The sequence below is a fragment of the Ambystoma mexicanum genome, chromosome 1p (genome assembly GCF_040938575.1).
Source record: "Ambystoma mexicanum isolate Mex_15411 chromosome 1p, UKY_AmexF1_1, whole genome shotgun sequence".
Taxonomy (NCBI): domain Eukaryota; kingdom Metazoa; phylum Chordata; class Amphibia; order Caudata; family Ambystomatidae; genus Ambystoma; species Ambystoma mexicanum.
In genome coordinates, this window is record NC_090921.1 from 180499052 (window position 1) to 180524983 (window position 25932).

Consider the following 25932-nt stretch of genomic DNA (forward strand, 5'->3'; position numbering starts at 1 on the left):
CTAACTTGCACACTCCTCCTGGGGAATTAACCCCACATGGAAGTTCGTGCTTCTATCTGGGCTGGGCGGGGGAGGACACCTCCAGCTCAATGCGCCTCCCTGCAGGGCCACTTCGTGTCCTTAGCTGAGCGTGGGGCTTGGGGGGGTGGGGGGGTTGGGAGACGGTCCCCCAGAAGACACTCAGATTATAGGTCCTACAATGGTCCTTTGAAACCCACAGTTTGCTGCGGGTTTGGGGTACCAAATCACCTACGGGGCAGTGTGGCTGTTATACACTCCTAAAACCCTGGCTCCACTGCTGCCCTGGATACTTGGAGTCGGAGTGCCACGTCTGGCCTGCAGGCACCACAGTGTTCTTCTATGCAGGCTCAGCAACCCGCCCGTTCACACAGTGTGCCAGGGTCTGTGGTAGCCTTCACCTCCCTCCAAATGTCCTGCTCCAGCAGGGACTGTGGTGAGCAGGCAGCACTCCACTGTCCTAAACCTCTGCCCCCCTCTCCGCACCGTACCGTCTTCCGCAGGTGTAGCTGTAGCAGCGGGCCGTTAAGTCTCCCGCACAGAGTTCCGGCATACTCCCGGCCCCCCAGCTCCCACCACGGAGCTGCTGCTGCAGACTCTCTCCCATCATGGGGAGGCCGACAACTCTCCTGCCTCCTCACCTGCCCATCTCCTCTCCAGCCAATTCGTTCTCCCTGCCATGTCCTTGCAGCCCATTGGGTAATGCAACACTCCAGTAGCTGTGCATGCCGCCCTCCCCCTCCTCGGTCCTGTAGGATTGCACCGTACCCAAGGCTCTGGTCCCTGCTGCGTCTCGTTCGTTGTTCCGGATCTGGCAGGCTTGAAAGACCCCCTCTCCCCGTGGAGTGCGGCGGTGGGGAGGGGGAGGGACAGCATCCGAAACCTGGCTGTTTATTTATCACCCAGGCCACCTCGGGTCCTCGCTTCACAATCCCCTTGGATGGCGGTAGATTCAGACACTTAAAGTGTCACTTTGGAAGCAGATAAATGACTGTTTTGCACGAGACCACCACATACGGGCCAGGGCGAAGACGGAGCACGAGACTCAGGCAGCTATTTTGCATGCACCCCCTAGGGGCCTCTCCTTTTTTTCTTTTAACCAAAGTAATGAACTGCATTTGGGAAAGATTTGGCTAGGGTTGATATAAGATTTTAGGACTGTTTTGCTAAAAATGTTTTCTTGGAACATAAATATGTAAATAAAAAAAAAATAAAGCCCCTTCTTTTTGATAAAGAAACATCCAGCTGGGGTTGGGAACCAGCCAGCATGATTTCCCTTTGGGAAGAGGCCTTATTCCGCTTTTTTTTTTTATTTTATTTTTATTTTTTAAGAGTTCAGTTTTTAGGGTTCATAGTGGTAGCGACAGTAATAAGGTTAGACTAGGTTTTCTTGGCAATGGATTTTATTTCCTTTGTAGAACGTCCTAACTAGCACTTCTTTAGACGCCTTTTCTAAGAACCTTAGGGAGAGAAAATTTTTTTTGGGTGTTCTAATAAAGAACCGTTCTGGCACAAAATGCCACCTTGTCCATCTCCCGATTCGGATTTACTACAGTGCTTCATAGTGAAGCACTTAATTTGTAATAAATGCAAAAATAAAAAGTACAGTTGTAATCAAGACAACCGGAAACTCTGCATTTCTAAAGCAATCCACACCAAATTACTCAAAATACAGTATACAAATCCCACAATGTTCAGATCTTCCGTTTTAAGACTATTGAAATACCCGGAAGGTGACAGCAAACAGTCTCCTGGGTATAGCGTATAAGAGCTCGAACCCAAGAGCTTAGGAGATATTTTTTACTCCTCATACAAACATGCCCATATACAAACATGTCACATCAAGAAGATATTGAAACCATATTGAGTGATTGACAGAATTTGACATGTGTTAAATTTGCAAATCACTAGGTACTAATCGCCTCGTTCTCCAGAGGACGCTCTAGATTACTGGGTGACGCCGGATACTCAGGAGCGGATTTTATCTCCTGCTCAACAAATCCTTACTTCAATCTTTGGATTGCACACATAAAACATTGACGGCAGATAAGCACCTACAGGCTGTAGCATCATTCACCATAAGCTCTGCCTTTTATTTTATGGTAATACATTTCATACATAACACCTTCAGTATATTGAGGCCCGGCCATGTTTATAGCCAAGGTTAGACTTTTACAAGGGCTCAAATTGAATTCAGATGAGATTCAAAGTCGAGACGTAATCCTGGGTAAACTACAAGCCTCTCACAAAATGATTTGTTTCGGGATTTGGAGGTTCAAAATTTGTCTATTGTCAATTTCAATATTTTAGCTGCGGCGATGGCCCATCTATTGTTATCGCCAGAGAGGAGGCATGTCCACCACAGGTCTTCGTCACAGTCTAAGAATAGCGGGTAAAGAAACTTTTCTGAGTTTTTGCGTGGCAGCGCAGGACATCATTAAATACCTTATGGTTTCCGGTTGGTTAATTTCCAAGCAGAGTCTGCAGTCGCTCGTGGGAGATTGTGATCCAATTTTCAGAATTTCTCTGGTCGACAAAGGTTGAGCCGTGCTGTGAGGTATGTCCCTCTCAGACTTTTGCTAGGACATTTCTTTATATAAGTCGCTCTCTCTTTTCTTTTGCGACATATTTGAGGAAGATGGCTCAATAGTTTATTGCCGGAAACTTGGTCTAGAGTTTTGATCCAATCAAGGTCTTCCATTTTCGTTTTTATCTTCCGAGGGTTGTACATCAGGTCCTCTTCAGTTGATTCAGTCTGATCTTTCCCTGCCAAACGTTTAACGGAATGCAGGTGCCTTTGGCCGCCTCCTCAGCAATCAATTTATAGATAGCTGGACTGCCTGGCATCAGAGGTTTTCTGAAAAGTTGCACACTACTATTGTCTATCATAACTGATAGGGAGAGCAGACCTAATTCACGCCATATAGCGGCGATTGATATCGATTTAGGAACATTTAGAATGGAGCTCCAAAGGAAACCCTCCAATTTAGACCATATCATCCATTTGTTTGTAGTGCAACGGTTTGTCTCATCTTCTATTTTTAATTTGTATACATACAGACCACAGAAAAGGTCTGTCCATTTTCCTGCCTGCTAAAATAGCATGGGCTAATTATTGTCTCCAGCTATGCCTTTACTATGAAGCTATGATTTATATGGCCCCTCTTCATAGCATTAAGAACTGGTCAACAAGATAAGATTTTAAAGTGTTTCTTTTCGAGTGAAGCATATGCCTTATATTTTAACAGGGATGTAAATTGCCAGGAACCATTTAGCTCGGGCTTGTATCCTAGAAGAGCATGGTTGGAGACTCCCCAGGCCAAATGGTACCAAATATACATACATATGTGTCAATAAAGCGAGTGTTTAGGGATGTGGATAAATGAGCAATAGGAAAACTCTACAAGACATTTAAAGCATAATGGGTCAGATGTAAAAGCCAAATGTTGTAGTTTGCATTTCAAACCTGTCAACCTCAAATTACTTCTACAGAGCTCTGTGGCTATGCAGAGCTCTGTTTCTTCCTACCAGGGTTAGTGTTCTGCAAACCCAAATACGTGTAGAAGTTAAGTTTGCTGCATGCGTTTTACTAGTTGTTCGCTCTCCAAAAAGGTATTGCTTGGTACCCAGGACCTGCTTTTTGCTCCTGCTCATTAAATTTGTATCTCAACCCTGTGGGTGTTAAACCTTCAGCCGATTCAAGGCCTTTTATATACTAGGACTTTTAGGTATATTTTTCAGTTAGGAGGGTATGGGTTACTACAAGTTGCAGTATTGCTGGATTAAACAAAATAAAATAAGTACTGCTTTAAGTAAAACACAATACATGTATCCACATGACAGATATGGAGACTAGTATGACCGCTAGTACTATGCTCGCACAACACATTTTCTGGGAAGGGGAAGTAGGAGAGTCCAGATTTCATAATACTCATAGGTTTCCAAAAGGTAAAGATGGAAAACGGAATTCCTTCAATGAGTTAGGTTAACTGGTTTACATAGATTACTCGTTGTGTAGAGCCCTCCCTGCTACGAATAGTGTTCAACCTACAGGTCGCTGGTTCAAGCGCTCCAGACTTTCCCCATGTGGGAGTAGCATTTGTAAATGCCGCAGTATTCGCTTGGAGCCTCCTGGACTCCCCCAGCCCATGTCTTATTGGATCGTCTATTCAGAGAACTTGACGCTCTGACGGTTTGCGAAACAGCCGGTTGTATTGCGATTTCACAAAGCACTTTGTATCAGTTCAATACCTGCAACTGTGACGTCACAATAGCTTCTCTAGGTGAGAGCGGTTTCACTTTCACAGAGATCTGAATATATGGTTGCAATTGTATCTTTCACTCTTCTCAGCTCATTTGGGACTCACAGCGCCAAGTAATTTTCCCCCAATATTCTTTCGGACCCATCAGACTCTTCCAGCAGCCCTTTCCGTTGTTGCTCCTTCTTTGTCTGAACCCTTTTTTGCAGGGTCATCACCATCAAGGTCTGGTGTCTGGCAGACGACACGTGCCAGTACCTTGTCAGCGGACAACTCCTGGCCCCTTCTTAATCTCGATTAAAGCATGGTTTCTTTAGCAATGGAGATCCGTTCCTACTTCTCGCCCCGGAGCCCCCTCTTTTATGCATCAGTGTATGTTCCTGGCGCCCTTGAATATTAACAGTCACTTTGCATTGATTGATGGCGTTTCCTTATGGAACATGATGCTATGGTGCCCTACGACGCAGGTTCTCTAGCCGCCATTTTATGTAGTAATCACAAGAAAGTGTTTAGTGTATTTATTACTGGGTTCAAAATGTGCACTCACCACTACCTGTTGGCTAGTGATAGACTCTTGGCAATTAAGAAATGGTGTAAAATGAAATAAAATTATATTTTATTTATATCGTGTACGTACACAAATGTTTCAGGTGTGCTGTGTGTATATGTAGAATTGAGGTGGCAAGTGACTATCCAGTAGCTTGCAACTTCGAATTTGTTACGAGTAGCATAAGGACCCCAACTGAGATTACTTGCAATTAACATTCCTCCTTGGGTTCTCACGGATGTCTGCTTGCAGAACCCCTGACACAATTAGTACTTTACAATACACGAATCCAGTACTTTAAGTGGACCGGGCCCCAGCAGTCTCCAAAAGGTGGGGCTGCGGTCCCACCGTGCCAGGACATTCCGTCACAGAGGGAGTTTTTTCCACCATTTTCAAGTCAGACAAGCTGTGACTGACAGAAGTGCCAGCTACAGTGTTGCTCAAACTGGAAGTTGCAGTTTTAGCCATGATGTGAATAGCTGGCCCTTCTGTCAGGTCACTGCTCTGGCGACCTCCTGAAGCCCTTGGTTTCTTTTTTTTTAAATTTGTGTTTGGTACGCATGTACCTTTACAAACGTGTTTCGCAGCAAAAGAAAACAGACATATGATATGCAGCACGTAAGTAAACAACTTCAAACAAACATATCAAGACAAAGTGTAAATACAAAACTTCAAACATCAAGAAAGCCTACTGAAATCAAAATATATACAAGCAAAAAACCAAGGCAAAAGAATAAAATACAGTCAATAAATGCTCCACAAATGTGAAGAAATGCTAAAAAAAAAAAAAACAGGCTATAAAAGGGTGCACTGTAGGCATGGAGGGTGCTTAATACCATTTTTCTCAACCATTAAAACTCAAGTTCAAGCCCTTTTTTCCCCACCCCCTCCCAAGGTCACTGAGGAGTTACAGAGCAGATAATATCACAAATCTCCCCCCTACCCCTTCAGGAAGATGCCTTGGTTATCCAGTCTGCTCTGCAGCACGTAGATCACGAGCACGAGGTTTGACTGTTGGCTAAGTCTTATAAAAAAATGGCTTGAATTGTACACTTGTCAAGCCATCTTTTATAAACATAGAAATATGTAACATTTCTATGTTTATAAAAGATGGCTTGAAAAATACACAAACCATAGAAGGTAAGCAAAATGATATGTTACTCACGGTAGGGACTTCGTCCCCTTTCCTCCATACTGCATGGGCATCCCTTCCAAGGGACGGGAGACAACCTTTTTCACCAGAAAATACCTTCTTCCCCTTTAAATTAAAGGGGTGCAGCCCTGGGAGCATGCGCTGCCCTGACTCCGCCCTCCGGCACCACACCTCAGTCCCCATTGACATTGCCTACATCGGTTTTATTGGGGTGAGGGGGGGGGAAATGGATGAAAGGGGACTAAGGTTAGTCACTACAGTGAGTAACTTATAATTATTTTTACGTCCCGTCCCCTTTCCTCCATACTGCATGGGCCATTACAATGGAGTGTAGCCCCAGGGTGGAGAGGACACCCTTCTTTTTTTTATTTTATTGTATTTGGTTCAAAAAAACCTTTACAAAAAAGCAGCTCAACAAAAACATATCTTCTTGAATTTCAATTTCACAAAGTCAAGTAAAAGCAAGACCAGTCTCCAAATCCATCACGACCGAAGATTACAATGAGACCTAGGCAATAACATAACTCATGAACAGATAAGTAAATTGCATAATCATATTTCATTATCATATGACAACCTGAAATAAACCTAAAATAAGGAATATTTGAGCTTTGTGCAATCATCCTCCACTATCTTCCAACATGGTTAATGAAGTCACATCGCTTTCACATAGTTCTCTTTTGTAAAATATTCTCCTCAATAACATATACAAAATTCGTTAATGTGAGCACTCGCTTTTGGTTGTTCCCCCGCATACATCCTTCCCATAAACTTTCTCTGCTCAGCCAAGACGAAGGGGACAAATACAATCCAAAACTCAGTCCTCAGAGATTAAAAAAAACTCACAATATATAATCAAGTGCTTCAAGGTTTCAAGTACAGTAGTGTGTCCACAAAAACATCTTCCAGTTGTCGTATTCACCACACTCTTATTCCAATTATGGACCCTTTCACTTGTCATAAGTTGGTTGAGTTAGAATCACATAAGCTTTTTTTGCTCTATTGCACGGAAAGATCTCTAAATATCGTGCCCCCTCACCCCATGTTCTCCGGAATTTAGCATATTCATAGTAAGCCTTGCTCTTGCCAATTTGCTCTGACATTGTACACCAGTGATCAAGCTGACATTTTCTTTTACAAGATGGAAGTCCAGCAACGAGATCTTCCTTCGACATCAACGTCACCTCTAAAATTGCATTCATTTTGTTTTTAAATTTCAGCATCGAAGGCACCCGCCCCTCCATTAGCATAGCAGCAAGATGTTCGTATAGTGAATGTTGGGGGAACAAGCATTTTGGCATAATTATTAAGCATGTGCCAGTGCCATTTTACTGACAAGTCCAATAAACCAAGTGCATGGCAAATGAGAATATTGGGAATCGAAGGCGCTAACCAAAGCACCTGCTTCCACAACCTTCCCTGCATAAGGTCCAAAAATCCCTCCATCTTCAAAGTGCAAATGTCAAGGGCATAAAGTACAATTGGTTCCATTTATAGAAGATACTATTGAATACTGGGCAAGACCGAAAATGTACAATACCTATGGAAGATAATCTTCCTCTGGGAGGTCAGTGACTTCAATTTGTCACTGAGCACCTCCTTCCATATACCCACAGAATAGCCTATAGCCCAAATGGCGGATCGATGGCATCTGAGAGATACACACACCATCCAGACCCCATGTAAATTTAATGTTTTTCTCTTGCCATCTGCAAAGGAGATAATGAAGGATTTAAATGGATTTATTTGAAGGTTGTACTTGGAAGCGAAACTAAAAACAAATTTAATTTAGTCTGAAGACCAAAAGGGGTGCGGTCTAAGAATATCAAATCATCGGCAAAACCAATCCAGTTGAACGCCAACCTGCCCAATTTAACAGGATAAATAACTGCATCACTCCAACCAGAGTCTAAGTCGGCTAAATATAGATTGAATAAGACTGCGACCCTCCTTAAGCAAACAGGTTTCTACGAACCGCGTGTCCAAAAGTCGCGTCTGATCTAGAGCCGGCATCCAAACAGTAGTGCTTGCAGAAAGCCAAAGGGGTGGCCCATGTGGCCGCCCTGCTTATGACTGACCAGTGGACATGCAGCTGGAATGCAATGCCTGTTACCTTGGCTCTGGCTGCGTAGGCGTGCATGTTTGCCGGCAGTGGCTTATGTTGTCCCTCGTAAGCTTCTTTGATGACCGAGACCATCCAATGGGCTATGGTGACCGATTACCGGTCTTGATCCGCCGAAGGTGACAAAAAGTGCGTCTGACTTGCGGAAGCCCTTGGCCCCGTCCAAGTAGAATTTCAGGGCACACATGACATCCAGGCAGTGCAGAACTCTCTGTGCCTGGTCTTTGGGCTCAGCAAAGAAAGTAAGCAGCACTATTTCTTCGTTCAGATGGAATAAGGGAGGCACATTAGGTAGGAATGCTGGGTATGTCCGCAGGACTACTTTATCTCTGTTAAACATAGTGTGTGGCTCTGAGGCAACCAGCACCTGGATTTCGCTCATCCTGCGAGCTGAGGTGATGTCGAATAGCAAGGACATCTTAATGGTGACCATTCCGATGTCCGCGGACACAATTGGCTCAAATGGTTGCTAGGGCACCCAGCACTATATTGAGGTCTCACACAGGGTGTGGCCCCTTGATGGGCGGGTAGAGGCTGATGAGTCCTGTTAGATGCTTCTTGACAATCCGGTTGGAAGAGGAGAAGACCTCTTCCTCTGAGTTTCTGTAGGCCCCAAAGGCTGCCATGTAAGTGTGGCAAGTGTGGGCGTGGTGCACCAAGAAGGAGAGCACGTCATCCAATGTACATGCCAGGGGGTTGATATCCTTGGAATCTGCCCAGTGGCAGAGCCTGGTCCACTTGCTCTTATACGGGCCCTGGTAGCTTTGCTCCTAGCGCCCTGTATGATCTCTAGTTTATCCTGGACAGACGGAGGTATTCTAGCGTGACCTGCTCAAGGACGACACTTTGATCTAGTTTCTGTGGCGCGGGGTTTAAAGACCATGTCCCCCCCCTTGCTGCACCAGAAGATATGCTGGGGCTGTCGGGAGGCAAATGGGAGGTCTCCGAGAGGCTGAGCAGCTCCGAGTACCATGGCCTGGCAGGCAACCAAGGAGCTATCAGAATGCCGCAGAGTTAGTGAGACTCCTTGATCTTGCATATCACCCTGTGGATCAGCGGTGTGGCGGGAAGGTGTATGCCATCATGCCGTTCCACTGAATCTGAAATGCGTCGTCCAGGGACCCGGGGCCCTGCCAGGAGGCGAACTGCTGGCCCTTCCCGTTGTCCCAGGAGGCAAAAAGGTCCACCTAGGGGTATCCCCATCTGCTGAAGATCCCCTGCATTACGAGGTTGTTTAGATGCCACTCTTATTGTCCGCTCCCAGTCTGCTGAGCCTGTCCGCCTTCAGGTTGGACTCTCCCGGAAGGTGGACGGCTGTGAGGTTGATGTTGTTCTCCAGGGTACATTCCCACATGCTGACTGCTAGTCTGCACAGGGGAGGGGACCTGGTACCTCCGATTGTTGACATAGAACATGCTGGTCGAGTTGTCTGAATGAGGACAACCTTGCCATCGATAACTGGAAGGAAGGCACTGAGCGCTAGCCAGATTGCCTTTGATGTGGTACTCCTGCTGGGTTCAGGTGCCACGGACGCAATAGTTGTCCAGGGTGGTCTCCATCCCTCGAGAAAGGAGTCCATAGTGATGGTGACCTGCGGGGTAGTTTGCCGGAAGGGCTTGCCCGTCCACAGGTTGAAGTCCCTGGACCACCATGTGAGGTCCAGGTGAAGAGAAGTAGGAACGATGATCTCCGTCCGAGAGCCCCGTTCCTGGTTCCATGATACCGGGAAGTGCAGCTGTATCCTCCTAATCCCGAGTCTTGTGTGGGGGACAGCCAATAGAACCGGTGCCATGAGACCCAGTTTGTGTTGGTACAACCGGGCCAATGCCACTTCTCTGCCGAGGAAGTGCGCAGTGGCCCTTTTGATGGCCGTGATGTTGTCCTACGAAGGAAAAACTCTGAGCCTGCATCCCAGATGAGCCCCAGGTCAGTCAAGAGTCTGCATAGGCTGCAGCTGGGACTTCTTGAGAATGAGCGAAAAGCCCAAATTGTGAAGTGTGGTCATGAGAGCGTGAGAGGTGTGGTGCACCGCTTCTGGAGATGAAGCCCTGACAAGCCAGTCGGGGTACGGATAGATGTGGCCCTGAAAAGGGCCACCACTGTATTCCTCAGCCTGGTAAAGACCATGGGGGCTGAGTTAAGGCCAAAGGGAAGCACCTTGTATTGGAAATGGTAGCCCATGACCCTGAACCGTGGAAAAGAACAGTGAGGCTGCCAAATCGGGACGTGCAAGTATGCGTCCTTCAGACCCAGGGAGCACATCCAGTCTCCCCTGCACAATGTCCCTGCTATTAAAGCCGGCGTAACCATCTTGAATTTTTGCAGAAGTAGGGAGATGTTGAGGGTGAAAAGGTCCAACACAACTCTCAGGCCCGCCTGGTTCTTTTTCTGAATGGCGAAAATCCTGGAGTAGAAGCCCAAGCCTTGCTGGGAGGCTGGGACTTCCTCCACTGCTTGGCTCTCGACGAGCAACCGGATCTCTGCCAAAAGAGTTGCTGTCCCAACGTGTGTGAATGGAGGGGGAAGAGGTCGAGATGGGTAGGCGGTACCCCATGGATACTACCGAGAGGATCCAGGGGTCCGCAAAATTCTGGGGCCAGAACTGTGCATGGAGAGAAAGCCTGCCCCGCACTGGAGACACGTGAACCCGAAGGGGCATGCCATGCCTTCTTTCTCTGTGGAGCTGTTGCGGAAAAGGGGGGACTGGAAAAAGCCCTTACTCCCCCCTCTTTTTGTTGTTTGCGCTTATGTTGGGTCGGTGAACAGTCAGGATGCCTGAACCTCCGCTCTTGGAAGCCGCGGAAACCTCTGTATGTATGCCCATTGTCAGAGCGCTGCTGTGACTGAGTGTACGTTTTGGGTGTGGTCTTTGTAAGGATGGATAAAGACTTAGCCATTTGTGAGCTGTTTTTCTTTTTGTCCAGCTCCTCGTCCGTGGTGGAGTGGAAGAGGTCACCCCTTTGAATGGAAGATCTAATATGCGTTCCTGGACATCCGGGTTGCATTTAGTAGCACAGAGCCAAGCTGTTCTTCTCATGTCCGTGGCAATGCAGAGGGCCCGGGTAGAGGTGTCATTGTGGGCCACAGTGGACACCATGATGTCTTGTGCCACCATCTTGGCATCTGCCAGTCCCGCCTTGAATCCCGATTGGCTCTGCGCCGGAAGCTCTTGGGGGAAACCAGCAATAACCGCCAAAGCATCTGGTTAACGGCTGCCACCATGGCATCCGCTGTGGCTTGACGAAGATGCAGGGACGCGTTGGAATACAGCTTCTTCCTGTACGCCCCCAAGATCTTCTCCTCCTTGCCTAGCAACACCACAGAGGAAGAAGCCGAGGACGACTGAGGCTTGGAGAATAGTGATGCTGCAGCAATCACCAAATGGGCCGTTAGCAAGAGTGTATCCCCCTCCATCTGCCTGTACTTGGCGTCCAGGCGGCGATTGACCGGCTGGACCAAGTGGGGCTGGAGCCAGCACTTTTTGGCCAAGGAGACTACGTCCTTCTGCATCAGGATCCCTGTTCTTGCTGCGGGACTTAGCATGAGAACTTCGGCGAGGATCCCCTCTGATGGTTGCTCGACCTCTGGTGGAGGAAGGCCCAAGTACTCTGCCAGCCCTGCAAGAAGTTTATAGAAGGCCTTAGCTAATGACTGTGTGTCGGGGTCTACCTCCTCATCTATGTACACCTGAGGGTCTGGGTGGTCCGGCGCCAGTTATGGGTGCTGGGAGCCAAAGGCTGGGATGTGGAGACCGGAGCTGGAGGCTGCAGCAGATGCTGGTACGGAACCACCTGCACTATCGGTTGGGGGGCTGGAGGCTGAACAGGGGCCCGAGGTGCCGTAGCCATTGGTGGGAGCACGTCCCTGAGGATGACCTCCAGCCGAGGAGATTTCATGAGCCGAGGAACCTTTAAAAATAATTTAAAAAAATAAATATATGTCCTCACAGGCCAGAGGAGTGGTAGGCGAAATTGACGGGTTAGCGGGCGGCTGCTGGAGCCTGCGTACCCTGGCCATATGGACGCAGCGGAAACCTGCCCTGCGCAAATGAAGGGTAGGCTGTAGGCAACATACCTGGTTGACACCAGTCCCACCTTGACACATGTTCCTCTACCTGCTCCCTGCCTTGGTGCGGTATCGGCAGATATCAGAAATATTTGGCGCGGCGGCCATTTTGTCGAGCTGCATTCCACGTGCCTGTGTTGTGTTGCTTGGCTCACAGGGTCCAGCCCTGTCCAGGACTCTTGAATGTGAATCATGCAGCCGGTCCTGTTCCTCAGGCCGAGACCTGGTAGGAGTTTTGCCCTCGGCGGATCTGCCAGTAAAACTGCGTATAAGCACCCCCTCTGAAATGTTGCCGGTATTAGGGTAGGGCCCCTCAGGTGAAGACCCAGTAAAAGAACCTTCTGGTCCCTCAGCACTGTCAACAGGAGGATCAACTGACCCCTTGGCCTGCCGGCCAGCAGTTAGTTTACCCTCAGTACTCGTGCTGGTATGAGAGGTTCCTGCCGCGCGGGCGAGTCCCTGGAAAGGAGTCTTGCGGGGTGCGCTTGGAAAGAGTGGCCCTACCTTGGGCCTGGATTGATGACTGACAAAAGTCCTTCAGGACCTCTGGAGGCGATCTCTGGCTAGTCTATTCTTCAGAGACCTTGAGGAAAGCGCGTTGCACGCGGGACAAGCTTGCCAGCGTGGTCTGGCCAAGGCAATGTAGGCAGAGGGCGTGAGAGTGCCGTCTCCCGTCCCTTTGAAGGGACACCCATGCAGTATGGAGGAGAGTACAAGTATATAAATGTATCCAAGCATAAAATGCTTAGATATATTGGTTTGCGTACTTTTGAGGCCACGCCCATCATGTACTCATTCCATGCAAAATGCTTGGGGCTATGCGACTTCGGGAAGCATCCTGTTCTCCCACTCATTTTAGCTTGGACCAAATCCAGGGTCCCATGATTCGGCTCAATAAATTCTCTGACCTAACTCCCAACCCCAAACCCCGCCCTCCCATTTCTCCCCCCCAATACCTCTACTACAGTAGTTGATCATGGAATATGCAGAAATAAACTTCCCACGAGTCCATGCGTGAGAAAGCGATCCGTTCTTTTTTTCCAATTGCCATTCAGGAACTTATAGTTTTATCTTTTCGACAGTAAATGTAGGACTCCAAATTCCAGAGTGCAAATTAAGAACAGTAATGGGTGGCTTGCTCGCATTTGCAATAGGGAAATGTGGGCGCGTTGTGCACTCTAAAGTAGGTACGCCTATTACCGTTTAAAGAGCTGCGTTCTAGTAAAACCTGTGACAGAAAGAGCCATGTTCAAAGACTGTCAGAATCTGCAACAAAACAGCATTTTCAACTCAATTCCACAAGTCAATCCTTTATTTTTTTATAGGCGATCCACAGTCTGCGGCAGGTCAAAGGCTCTTGGCAAGGATTCTAAACTTGGCTTTCCAATCACTTATGAATAAGGACCATAAAAGCGCGCGGTCGCTGAGTGAGTGACTTGGGAGGAGGTGGACACTATCGCGAGCGAGCATCCCGGAAGAAAAGCCCACTTACGACTTTGAGAAGGGAGGGCGATGGAATGGGAGCGCGCACGCTCTAACGTGATGAAAGCCTTGTGCGCATGCTTAGATGTCGCAGACTACTCCGCCCCCACCACCTTGTCCTCGACTGGCCTTGTTACAAGGAGGCCAGACGTTGCCAATAAATACCCTGGATAGCAAGTGAATCCCAAGAACGATATTCGGGCAGAAAACGCAGGCGAGGTTAACTGTTTATTATAGGCAAACCACCCATCACCTTCATCATTACTGTAGGCCTTGACAAGACGTTCAGTTTGAGCACCTGACAAACAGCCACACCCGGATCACCAAGACACCGGTATTGCAAACGTGACGCTTTGCCAGCCACCCACGACCACAACCATGGGTCATATGTTGGGGGAGGGGTTAAGAACGTTAAGGTGGGGAGGCGGGGCTAAATATTTACGTGACGGGTTTTGAAAACGTCCTTAAAAAGTTACACCCACATAGCAGCAGCAGTTACATTAAACCCCACAGCATACCCTTCAGCTTTTTTGATTAACCAAGGTCGGCGAAATCAGATTTTGTTTTTGGTGGGGAATAGCAAATTGTAGTTTACGGACGTGTGTTCAACGCCCGTCAAAGCAGCTTAGTTGAAAGGTATGCCACAGCATGTTTTTCTAGGGTTGCATTACTCGTCAGTGGGCACATTAACTCGTCGTGCCATCATAATGGTACTGAAAGCTTCCACTTGCTGGTTACACGCAGATAAACAGATGATTGCATTGGAGTACAGATAGGATGTGAAGCACGCAACTATTGAGTGTCAAGACGTTTTACCAGCCCATAGCCATGCGAATCCCTCTAGCCAATCCCACACATGACTTTCCCCTCCCCAATCAAAATACTCCCGTCTGCAATCTGAGTTGTAGAGCATATAGAAAAATCAACCTCTGTACTATTTCGGGCCTATCAGTGTTATTTCTAGGTAGACGTGTGTTAATGGTTTAATTGCAGCTGTAAATGAGCTCCTCTGTGGCAGCCCACCACATGGTCACCAGGGCGGGCCACACCAAGCGCCTGGGTCACCAGGCAGGAAGCTGCTCCGCAATTATGCGGAGGACGGACCACAGGGGATAGATACCCTGTGTGTTCTGGATCACCGGAACAAGACTTAGTGACTGGGGTGCACCCAGCAGCCTTGGCTGGGGGGGGGGGGGGGGGGGGGGGGGGGGGGGGGGGGGGGGGGGGGGGGGGGGGGGGGGGGAGGGAGCACCCAGGCCAGTACTGTAACCATAGCCGTGATAACACGGCACGCCAAAGACAGTGGGACGGTGTTGCCCAGCAGAGGCACCATCCAGAAGCCGGGCCATGCCAGGAGGGCTTCGGCATGCGGCGTGGCACCAGCATGGCGCAGACAATGAATACGCCGAGTTCTTGATCGACTGCCGGGCCGTTAATGGCTCGTCCCTTTTATTGGTTTGGTCACATGGTTAACACTGTGTGACCATTACACAAATCGTGGGAGCTACCATGCTCCCACGAGGGGTGACATGCAACATCCTCCTTCAATAAATATATCTTAAACAAGTGTGCATTCAGCCACTTAAGTATTGGCAAAGCTAGCGGTCTTGCTTTTTGTATTGACATTAGACCGGAACTTGCCAGGTACTGACATCTGTCCAAGTACTCCTATGTTTCGAGCTTTTGCCAGGTTATGGCTAGGTGGTCCAATTATGGAAATGTCTGGCAAATGCCTAGGCCATGTCTACACAAAAGCAAAAAACTATTTTCTTTGCCGATAGTAGTTTGACATTGGAACCTTAGATCTGCTGCTTTAATGCCCTTTAAGATGTCATGCTCGAGTCATACAAAAATGAACATTATTATATGCTGCTTTGCGATACGTTTATCTAGCTCCTACGGACTGCAGTAGGTGGTATTATTCCTAAATGTGCTGGTCTCCATTTACAACGGAAGGATAAAGGGCTGAGTCGACCCTGCTAGACAGCAAATGTAGATCTGTATGTTGGATAAACCATGCGTCCAAGTGCTGTAATAATTCTTGTCCATCAACCAATGTACTGGTACTCGATACCCTAGTCACTGCTACCAGATTCTAACGTGTTAAATTCAGACTTGCCCCACGTTGGAGATTATCGATTAGTGAGCTAGTCGCACATACCAGTGCAATGGCAAACTACACCCGTGCAAATTAAGAAGCGAGATCACTGGAAGGCTACTCACAACTAACATGGAACAGAGGCATTTGGGCAAGAGGTGGGGGTAACGACGGTACATGTTAAGTGGAGTGGAATGCTCCCTCTCTAGCACACTTGGCACAGCCAGTGCTGTGGACTAACGCAAAGAAAGCAATGAAGCAATAATAAAGCTGGAGACCAAGTATCACAACAAGGATGGACCGACTCAACTGGAAAGCAATAGAACTTGAAAACGTGGGGCCTAAGTGGGCACTTTCTCAACGTCTACCTTGCATTGCAGCTTAAAAGGTAATGGCTTTAATTCACCGGGAAGGAATGGGCAAAGCTGTACACCACAACACAATAGTACCGGTGGCCACAAAAAGACTATAAAAGTAAAGCCGAACCGCAATTGCAACACCAAAGAAGTTCTCCGTCTCCTGTTTAATCAAAGAATGCGTGGGTAAAAATTGCCCAGGAGGCGTCTATTAATGGACAATTCTACCGTCAATAGAATAAGAGTGTACAAATGAAGATAATGCTTCCTCATAATATAGGGCAAGTGTGTAATCTCGACACCAAGCTCACAAAATGAATGTGATAACACAGGTAAAGCTAGAGACCAAGAGGTCGCCACTAAATAACTACAGCCAGCCAGAGGAAGGTGTCTGTAGGGATTGAACAATTCTATATGAGTAGCGGATGGCAATAGTGTAGAAAAAGCCCCCACTCTCAGCACTCCCCCAAGTGGAACACAAAGAACAAAATGCTCCCTCTCCTATGACCACAGCTGACCCCCTTTCCCAGTCACAATACTGCATTGTTCACCCCAGCATGACAACAGCCACCAAAACTTTTTCTGCAATTTTAACTCCTCCTTGGTGCTAACCCTGCCCCATACGCACAACCCCCGAACCCTCACTTATACTTCAGATTCGACGTTCTGACTCAGATTACTGTATAAATAGATCTCGAAAAACAAAACTCGGAGCAGCACTTATACGAGTACTATTACATTTAAGGGAGCGAAACTGAAAGAAACCACTCACGTTTCACGAGGCATAGACCTACATCCGCAAACGCTTCCAACAACCCCACACCGTTTCTTTGAAATCTCTTGTTTAATTATCAAAACAATCACACGGAATATAATCAAACAGACACTCCGCCTGGGACGATGAGTGTAGAAAAATGGGCTATTAACCGAGAACAACGCACACAACCAGGCAACAAGCAGTTAAAAAAGCAGTATTTTTTCGTGGATTGTCCCTTACTCCCAAGGCATGGTCTTTAAATCTCACACACACACCGTTCTTCAGCTTAAAAAAGCCAAAGACTGCAAACAGTTCACATTTTCCACACAAAGAGGTCTCACTCACGCGCACACACACTTATCAAGAAAGTGGTGGCTTTTAAATGGAAGACCAGCTGACTCGTTATCCCTTGTCTGAACTGGGTGAAAAATAGAACGAACACATGCACGGCAAAAATAACGATGACATTAACCAGATCGACGTGTTCGCTTTACAACAAATGTAAAAATTAATTGCAGGTAAATGGAATACAGTTGAAAAATCGAGACACATACAAACTTGAATCAATTTTCAGCTGCACGTTTAGCCCAGCTGGCACCATCCCCCACCGGCTCACAACACACCATGGAGAAAAACGCAGTACAGACATTACAATAACATAAAAAAAGACAGAATTAATTTACCTGCATTTGTGTGGGATTGCGTGTGATCTTTCTATCCCTTTTCTGCTGTTGTCGTTGATTTTTTTGGTTTGATGATCCGTTTGTGTGGCTTTTTGCCTGCTGTTCCGGTTATGTTAAATATTATTTTTGTTGCCTTTGTATGTTTGGTGGTTTTTGTCTGGTGAAGTCCCTTTTCCTTGCATTACAGGAGGAGAGTATAGCAGCTTTGACTCTTTCTCGCTGAATAGGGATAAAAAAGGAAAATTATGCCAAAAATTGAAGAAAAAAAAAGGCAGCACCTGGCTTGAGCAGCAGCACTGTGTGTGTTGTATAATTCCAGGTTCAGCAGCAGCCCCACTCTGTCTCCCTCTGTATCTCTCTCACCCGTTTTTTTCTTTTCTTTTTTTTTTTTTTTAGTCTGTAGTCAAACAAAGAAGGGAAGGTTTTGCTGCCTGCCCAGCCCCCTCCTCCTCCACCCAGCTGAGAGGGGCCCTCCTCTTATGCTCCCCACCCCCTCCGTAGCCATACCCTGCCCCTCCTCTCGCTCGCCGCCCGCCCCCCTCCTCCTTCCTGTTCCGTCCTTTCTGCTCCAAGCCCCGCCTCTATTCCCCTGCTTCCATCCCCTCCCCCTTCTCTCAGTCAAACACAGAATTTATCCTTGGGGCTGGCAGGAGTCAGGCGTGCTTCTGGGTCCTAGCTGTCGTTCGCTCTTCTCATTTTCTCTCAACTCACTGTATGCCGAGGACTCGTCGGTTGACGTCGTATTCCGTCTTTCCTTCGTTGCCTCTTACTCCTGCCTAGTTCTCCATTCAGCCCCCTGGTCCCAAAACGGTCCCTCTATTCCTTGGTCGCCACCCTCAATGTCTTTCGTTTTGCCTTATTTCCACCCACTTATAATCTTTTCTAACGTTGTTCTTTCTTCCTCTGCCTCTCAACCCTTCCTTTCATACGACCTCTTATTTCTGTATAGTTCAACACAAGGTAATTTATGACCATGACAACTCATACGATTTGCCAAAGCAAATACATTAGCTTCATACACTGACACGTTATCTTCAGTATTGAACATTTTGGGTGCCAGCTTTTTTTCTTAAAGTCCTGGAGCTTTCTACGTACTCCATGACAGCAACGCATTTATTTATTTATTTATGCCCCCCCCTCTCACTGGAGGTAAAAACACCCTACCTAGTATCCCATAATCTGTTACATTTTTCCTGTCCGCCAGTCAGACACATATAGGTATGTAGCAGGGCTAACGCTGCACCTCATATCCTCAATGCCAGGCTTCGAGGATGAAGAGAATTTACAAACTCCATTCTTTAAACCACACCCTGTTGGGCAGCCAAATGTTTAAAAAAGTGGGAGATGGGTGTCTGAATAGTGAGTCACTGCTCTGAGAGCTTTTGACACCTGGCAGGCAGCCTGTCCCTTTTTTTACTCCACTCTCGATCCTCCATTACAGAACCTCTAACCCCAATTCCCTCAGGAGAGGCTCTTGCCTCCTTAGCCTGCTGGTGTGAAATTATCCCATAATTTGGTGGAGAACTGGGACCACAACACCTAGTAGCCCTCCTGGTTTTAGGCACCAGCTCTTGGAATCTCTATATTGAACAAGGACCTGGTGGTGCTCCTTGACTAATCATCACTGCAGTGGGAATCAGCCTCCTGGTGTTTTCTCAGAGGTACACTTGTCATCTCTGAAGAGCCAGGGGGAAGACCGAAATCTGCAGTGTTATTTGTCAACAGGGGGAGTGGTTGGGGTGGGGTGGTGGCTAGGGGTCGTTAACTCTACAATAAAGTCCAACTCCACTATAAAGTCCTTGTACAAAGTGACATGGGACCGTGGGGACTGGAAGAAATAAACCAACAGGTTTCACTATTTGTCTCTTGCCTTGAGCACATATAGCACATGTGAGGAGGTATTTGCAAACGTCTACTCCCATAATGTCACCAAGCCCAACGTTGTAACCATTCCAATGCTTTCAACAGACCCGGATATCCCGCTAAGCTTTCCTTGGCAGGCTCCCTTCCGTGGAATAGCCTCCCTCTCCCCCTGCGTCATAAGCAGGGACTCATTAAGTTCTGAACAAGCCTCAAGACCTTTCTCTTTACCTCTTCCTTCTCCTCCAGTCTTCCTTGCTAATCAAAAAGTATCCTCGGGGACCTGACCCCCCATATTTCTCTGCGAGACTTGTCCTTGGCCTCAAGCCCAGGAATCTTATCTCTCCAGGACTGAAATCTCTGCATTGGCTCCCAGTGGCTGTGAGGGTTAAGTTCAAAACCCTCTGCATTGTCCACAAGGCCTTCTGCAGCCTCATTACCTCCAACTCTCTCTTCCTAAATATCTTCCTTCTCGAGCTCTTTGCTCATCCACCTCTAACTCCCTCAGGCTCAGTCGCTTCTCCAAACAACAAGTTGGTGGTGGATCTCTCTCTTCTGCTAGGGCCTCCCTCTGGAACAGCCTCCCTGCCTCCCTAAAACTTGAGGAGGACCATCTCCGGTTCCGGAAGCACCTCAAGACCTTCCTCTTTGCTTCTGCTTTCTCTCCTCCTCTCCCCTGCTGAACTCCTGACTTAAACTGCGCTGGTCACCTGGCTGCCCTCTGATCTCGGGCCCAGGTCCCCTTCCCTGCCAGCTGCACTCCTGCACTGCCTTTCAGGCAACCCCTGCACTTGGGGGCGGTTTCTGTAGCCCTACAGTCCCTACCAGCTCTTGACACTTGATGTCTGCACTTATGATAAGATCGTTTTTTTATATCGGGCTTAATATCCAAAGGTTTCTAAGCGTGGACCCGGGGAACAATCCTGTGTTGTTCCGCGTCGTCTTGTTTCCAAGGCGAGCACGTTGCCCCTGAGTTATCCTCCCAAGACACTTACCCCTGCACTTGCCACTAGCTGGCTGCACTTTTACCAACTGTTCTATTTATTTTATTTATTTACTGTTGATCCTATGTATTGCACTGCCCACACCCCTACCCCTGAACTTTCCCTTTACCCCTGCACTGCGCAATCTCAAGGTCACTTGGCCTTGTAAGATCGTCCCCGTCTTCCCTCTGTTCCCCCTCCCTTGCCTCGTCACACTTTGAAACACTTGTGTATAGGCACGTTATAAAAGCCATATCATCCCAGACGCTGTCTATTTTACTGCACTTGCTTAGGCTCACCCTCCTTACTAGAGGTTACACGTACGTTTTTTTCTCCTCTTAGCAGTTCACCCTGAGCACCTCTCCATGAGCACCACAGCACCTAAGCCTTACCCCCATCCCCTCTGCATGTTATGAACACTCACAAGGCATAGTAGGTTTGTCTCCCCTCCCTTTTATTCTTCTGATTTGTTGTACTGTCAATTCAAGTATTTATCTTTGCTGTAATTCATTTTCTCCCTGTCCCCACCATGTTGCCCTATGGGCGCTTTAAAACAGTTGTGTTAATTGTATAAGCGCCTAACAAATGACCAATAAATAAAAAAATAACTTGATATTGTGACACCAGGTTAAGGCCTGTTTCATTTATACAGCACGTGAGACAAAAGCCTAGAGGCATAGGGGCGCCAAGCCAGGACAGCAGAAAACAAATTAGTCAGAGAAGTAGTCTGAAGCAATGCAGATCAGGCGGAGAGGGACATAAGGATCAGTCAAGGAAGGGCATTCCAGATCTAAGTTGCTGCATAAGGGTAGGATCTTAGTTCCACGTAGGAAAGCCTAGTTCTTGGGGGTCTCCAGAAGGCAGGTGTTATTCGATCTCAATACTATGCATGCAGATAGTCGCGAAATGAGATTAGATAGGTACTTAGGAACCTGCCCAAAAAGGTATTTGTGTGTGATGCACATCACGCAGTAGGTAATTCTTCTACAGACAGGGAGTCAATGTAGCACTCTAATTGCTACTGTTACATGTTATCTTCTTTGCATGAACGCAACAATATGTACCGTGTTGTTTTGTGTGACCTGTAAGCGAGTAAGATCATGTTTGGAAATGCCAAGCAAAAGGCTGGAAAAAGAATCCAATTTAGCTCCTATAGTCACACAGGCGACTGTGGCACGGTTTGCAGATGTAAGAAAGGGCTGTAACTGGGCCAGTAATTTAAGATGGTAACAGGTACTAGACACAAGGCTATTAACCTGTCTTTTCATGTATAATTCTTGATCAAAGATAACCCCAAGTGTCTTGAGCTTGGGCTGTGTGGAAATATTACAATCTGCAATTTTTAAAGAAAGAAACTCTGAGCTAAGCTTCCGCAGCGGTCTAGCAGTACCCAGCATCATGAATTCTGTCTTAGAGCTGTTAAAGGCAAGCTCGTTATCTTGCATCCATATTTGGAAGTATTTATAGGTGGAGCTCAGAGTAGAGGAGTCTGTGACACAGTCACCCGTAAGGGGAACGAGGCATTGCGTGTGATTGGCATATGAAACGCCCAATTTATCAAGTTGCTCAAACAGGGGAAGTGTAAAGATGTTAAAAAGTGTGGGTGACACGCACACGCCCTGTGGAACCCGGCAGGTGGCAATAAACTCCTCAGCCTGGCATTTTCATAGAAAACCCATGCTCTGCAATCTGCTTGGAAAGAAATCACCCACTCAGTAGCAGCAGTGGAGAAATGCGCTGTATCTCGTAGTCTCTCTGGCAGTATGGTGTGATCCACCAGATCGAAACAGCAGAGAGATCAAGGAGCATAAGCATGATGGTATTTCCCTTTTCCATGAATTGCAGTATATTTGTTTTAGGTTTCAGTAAGGTAGACTCTGTACTATGAGCTCATCTGAAACCAGATTGTTTAGGCCCCAGGATATCATATTCAAATAGTAAGTTCTCAATCTGGAAATGTGCCACTTTATCCAAGATTTCAAGTAGATAGGGCACATTTGTAATGGGTCGCTAGTTTCCTGGTATGACAGGGTCAAGTGAAGTTTTTTTAAAAATCAATGGCGAAATCCAGACTTGTTTTATGTCACTGTTCTCATTAAAAGACGCATTAACAAATTTGGTTATAAGAGGTACCAACTGGGGGGCAGCCGCTTTCACCGTAATAGCAGGACAGACATCACCCTTACAATTGGTAGGCTTCCATTTGTGAAGGATATGAGCAAGGTTGTGCTCAGAAATAGGCTGCAAAGCAAATTCGGGGAAGGTCCTAGGTGTTGCCAGCACTACAATTTTATGGGGTTCTTTATTCCTACCCTTGTTTTTATAGGTGATGTTTGCCTGAATTTTTTAAAGTTTATCTGAGAAGGCCTCTTGGATATCATTACACCAATTGGTGTCTTTAATAGCTTGTGAGGGCATTGGACATGGGGCTTCCAGTTCTTTGAGGAATCTAAATAGCTCCTTGGAGCTAGAGACTGCCCCAGAAAAGCGTTGCTCATAGTAATTTATTTTTGCTGAGTAAATAGATGTTTTGTACAACTTGGCTGCCTGTGTGTAGAGGAAATTCTCCTCGTTGGTCTTTTTTTTTTTCCAAACTGTTTAAGCGCATTGCATTTATTTTTCTTAAGCACGCGGATCTCTGCCGAGTACAATTTTTTATCTGGTTGTTTAAGTAAATGTGACTTGAATGGCAACAGAATTTCAACAGCTGTTTCCAAGGACCTATGAAAGGCAGTAGACAGTTCAGTTGTTTAAGTTCCTCAGTGGGGAGATACAACAGTGAGTGCCAATGAAGGAGGCCCTGTTTTTCCTCTACCCCCTTTTGCATTTCTCCTTAAGGAACTAATATTTTTCATGTCTATAATCATTGACCATGTCCGGAGGAGAGGTACAAAGACAGATTACATGTTCTGGAGCTACGATATTTTCTTCTGTCGAATCCTCAGCATTATTGTAATCAAACTGACGTGAAATGGCCCAAATTGGAGCCAATAAGTTATCTCAACTTAGATTACCCTCTACAATAAAATCAGTACCACAGCCGCCTTCTCTTCCCTCCTTGGCAGATGCGAATAAAATGGATCAATGTAATTTATCTTCCATGCCACCAACCTTAGATCGTATTATAGCTTCAGCCATTGAACAATACATGCTAAAATATCACCAGTCTTCTGATAATAGCATTAAATGCGACGAAGGCGGACAGAAATTACCTTCATCTATTGCTACTTCGAATCTAAACCAAACTGTATTTGCTGCCTCTACTTCAAAGCAAATTCCATTTGTCCCTACTAAACACGTAAGCCCCCATGCGACACTCACCTCGAATTCAGAAAGTACTCTAAATAGACAGAAAAAACCCGATGTAAAACAAAATCTCCACTCATTAATTATTAAATGTAGACCTTTGCCGTATCACTTATATGATTTGAATCGTGCTAGCCTTTTAGCTATTTTTGGTGATATATACGCATTGGAGGATATTAATTCTGCTGATATTGAACAAGTTGAATTCTTAAATAATAACGACCTGTCCTTAGTGCGAATCTGGCTCCGCTCAAGAGTGGTTTTAAATACTCTTTGGGCCGCTCGCGCAGCCTTGTGGGATCTGGGTTTTGAGCTTGCTATTGACCATCAAAGAAGCTCTGCTATTTCAGTCCCATATAAAGATGCACAAATAACATTGGTTACCTCCACTAAAGCGAACTCGAGTGGTTCACAATGTAAACAACAGTGTGAATGTCGGTGTTCTACCTCCCAAGCATAGCGTCTCCCCTAGTAAGCATCTTTCATTGTTAAGCTGGAATACTAGAGGCTTCAAACATCTTTTCTCCGATGCTGTCATTAAACTAAGAGAGTACAATTTTATATTATTACAGGAAACATGGCTAACTAACTGCCCGTCAAGGGATGGGTATTATCCCATCCTAAATCCTGCTATTTCTGCTATTAAAGGTCGACCAATGTCTGGTCTGTTAATGATGCTGAAAACATCTCCATCCATGAGTGTTATCTCACATGAATTCTTGACTCCGTTTCTCCAGCTAGCACAACTATCTATTGACGATTGTCAATACTCTTTGATTAATACATACTGGAATCCAGTTGCTCTTTCCACTGATTCCTACTTGCGCTCCCTTGAACGCTTATGGGAAAAAATATATCAATACAAGAAACAAATGCACATACTTTTAGCGGGAGATTTAAATCTCCATTGTCTAAATCATGGGTGCACAACATACGGCCCGCCATGCTCTTTTGTCCGGCCCGCGAGGCACAAAGACTTTCCTAATGGAGGGCGGCCCGCGGCCCGGTCTTTGTTGTCTTCCGGACAAAACACTGGCCGTCATTGGCTCAGCACACATGCACCACGTTGCTCCTACGAGCCACGTAGTGTGTGTGTGCTGACCCAATGGAGGGCCAGCACTACGGCTGGCGTGGTCCATAATGCTTGATGCCGGAAGGCATTTCAGCCTTGGACCACGCCAGCCGTAGTACGATTCCAGCGTTCCTGCTTACCTGCCGCTTACCTGCCTTCCAGTTCCAGCACGTCTCCGGTAAGTGGTCTGTTTGTGTTTGTGTGTCGGGTCTGTTTTACTTTATGTTTGTGTGTGTATGTTGCGATGGGGGAGATGGGGGGGGGGTGTCGGATGTGTATGAATGTTGGAATTTGAATGCATTTTATGTGTATGTTGAGATGCGGGGGTGGGGGGGTGTCGGATGTGTATGAATGTTGGAATTTGAATGTATTTTGTGTGTATGTTGAGATGCGGGGGTGGGGGGGTGTCGGATGTGTATGAATGTTGGAATTTGAATGTATTTTGTGTGTGTTGAGATGCGGGGGTGGGTGTCGGATGTGTATGAATGTTGGAATTTGAATGCATTTTATGTGTATGTTCAGATGCGGGGAAGGGGGGGTGTCGGATGTGTATGAATGTTGGAATTTGAATGTATTTTGTGCGTATGTTGAGATGCGGGGGTGGGGGGGTGTCGGATGTGTATGAATGTTTGTATTTGAATGTATTTTGTGCGTATGTTGAGATGCGGGGGCGGGGGGTGTGTGTCAGATGTGTATGAATGTTTTGATTTGAATGTATTTTGTGTGTATGTTGAGATGCGGGGGTGGGGGGGTGTGTCTGATGTGTGTGAATGTTTGTATTTGAATGTATTTTGTGTGTATGTTGAGATGCGGGGGTGGGGGAGTGTCGGATGTGTATGAATGTTTTGATTTGAATGTTTTTTGTGTGCTGAGTTGGGGGGGTGGGGGTTCGAGTCTGTATGGGTGCATGTTTGTGTGTGTGCTGAGTTGGGGTTGGGGGGTTCGGGTCTGTGTGTGTGCTGATTTGGGGGGTGGGGGGTTCAGGTCTGTATGGGTGCATGTGTGTGTGCTGATTTGGGGGGTGGGGGTTCGGGTCTGTATGGGTGCATGTGTGTGTGCTGAGTTGGGGGTGTGGGGGTTCGGGTCTGTAAGGGTGCATGTGTGTGTGCTGAGTTTGGGGGTGGGAGGTTCGGGTCTGTATGGGTGCATGCTTGAGAGTGTGTTTGGGGTA

General features: G+C 46.8%; 1 protein-coding gene across 9 annotated transcripts in view; it reads right to left on the reverse strand.

Annotated features, from left to right (window-relative positions):
- Window positions 1-25932, reverse strand: part of KDM6B (lysine demethylase 6B) — a 2050345-nt gene that overhangs the window by 864830 nt on the left and 1159583 nt on the right. For 8 of the 9 annotated variants that reach the window (XM_069646240.1, XM_069646239.1, XM_069646247.1 and 5 more), the window contains one exon: window positions 17541-17759. The exons of the other annotated variant lie outside the window; for it this stretch is intronic. The gene's annotated coding sequence lies outside the window, so the exon portion shown is untranslated. The remainder of the gene's footprint in view (window positions 1-17540; window positions 17760-25932) is intronic. 9 annotated transcript variants of the gene reach the window in all.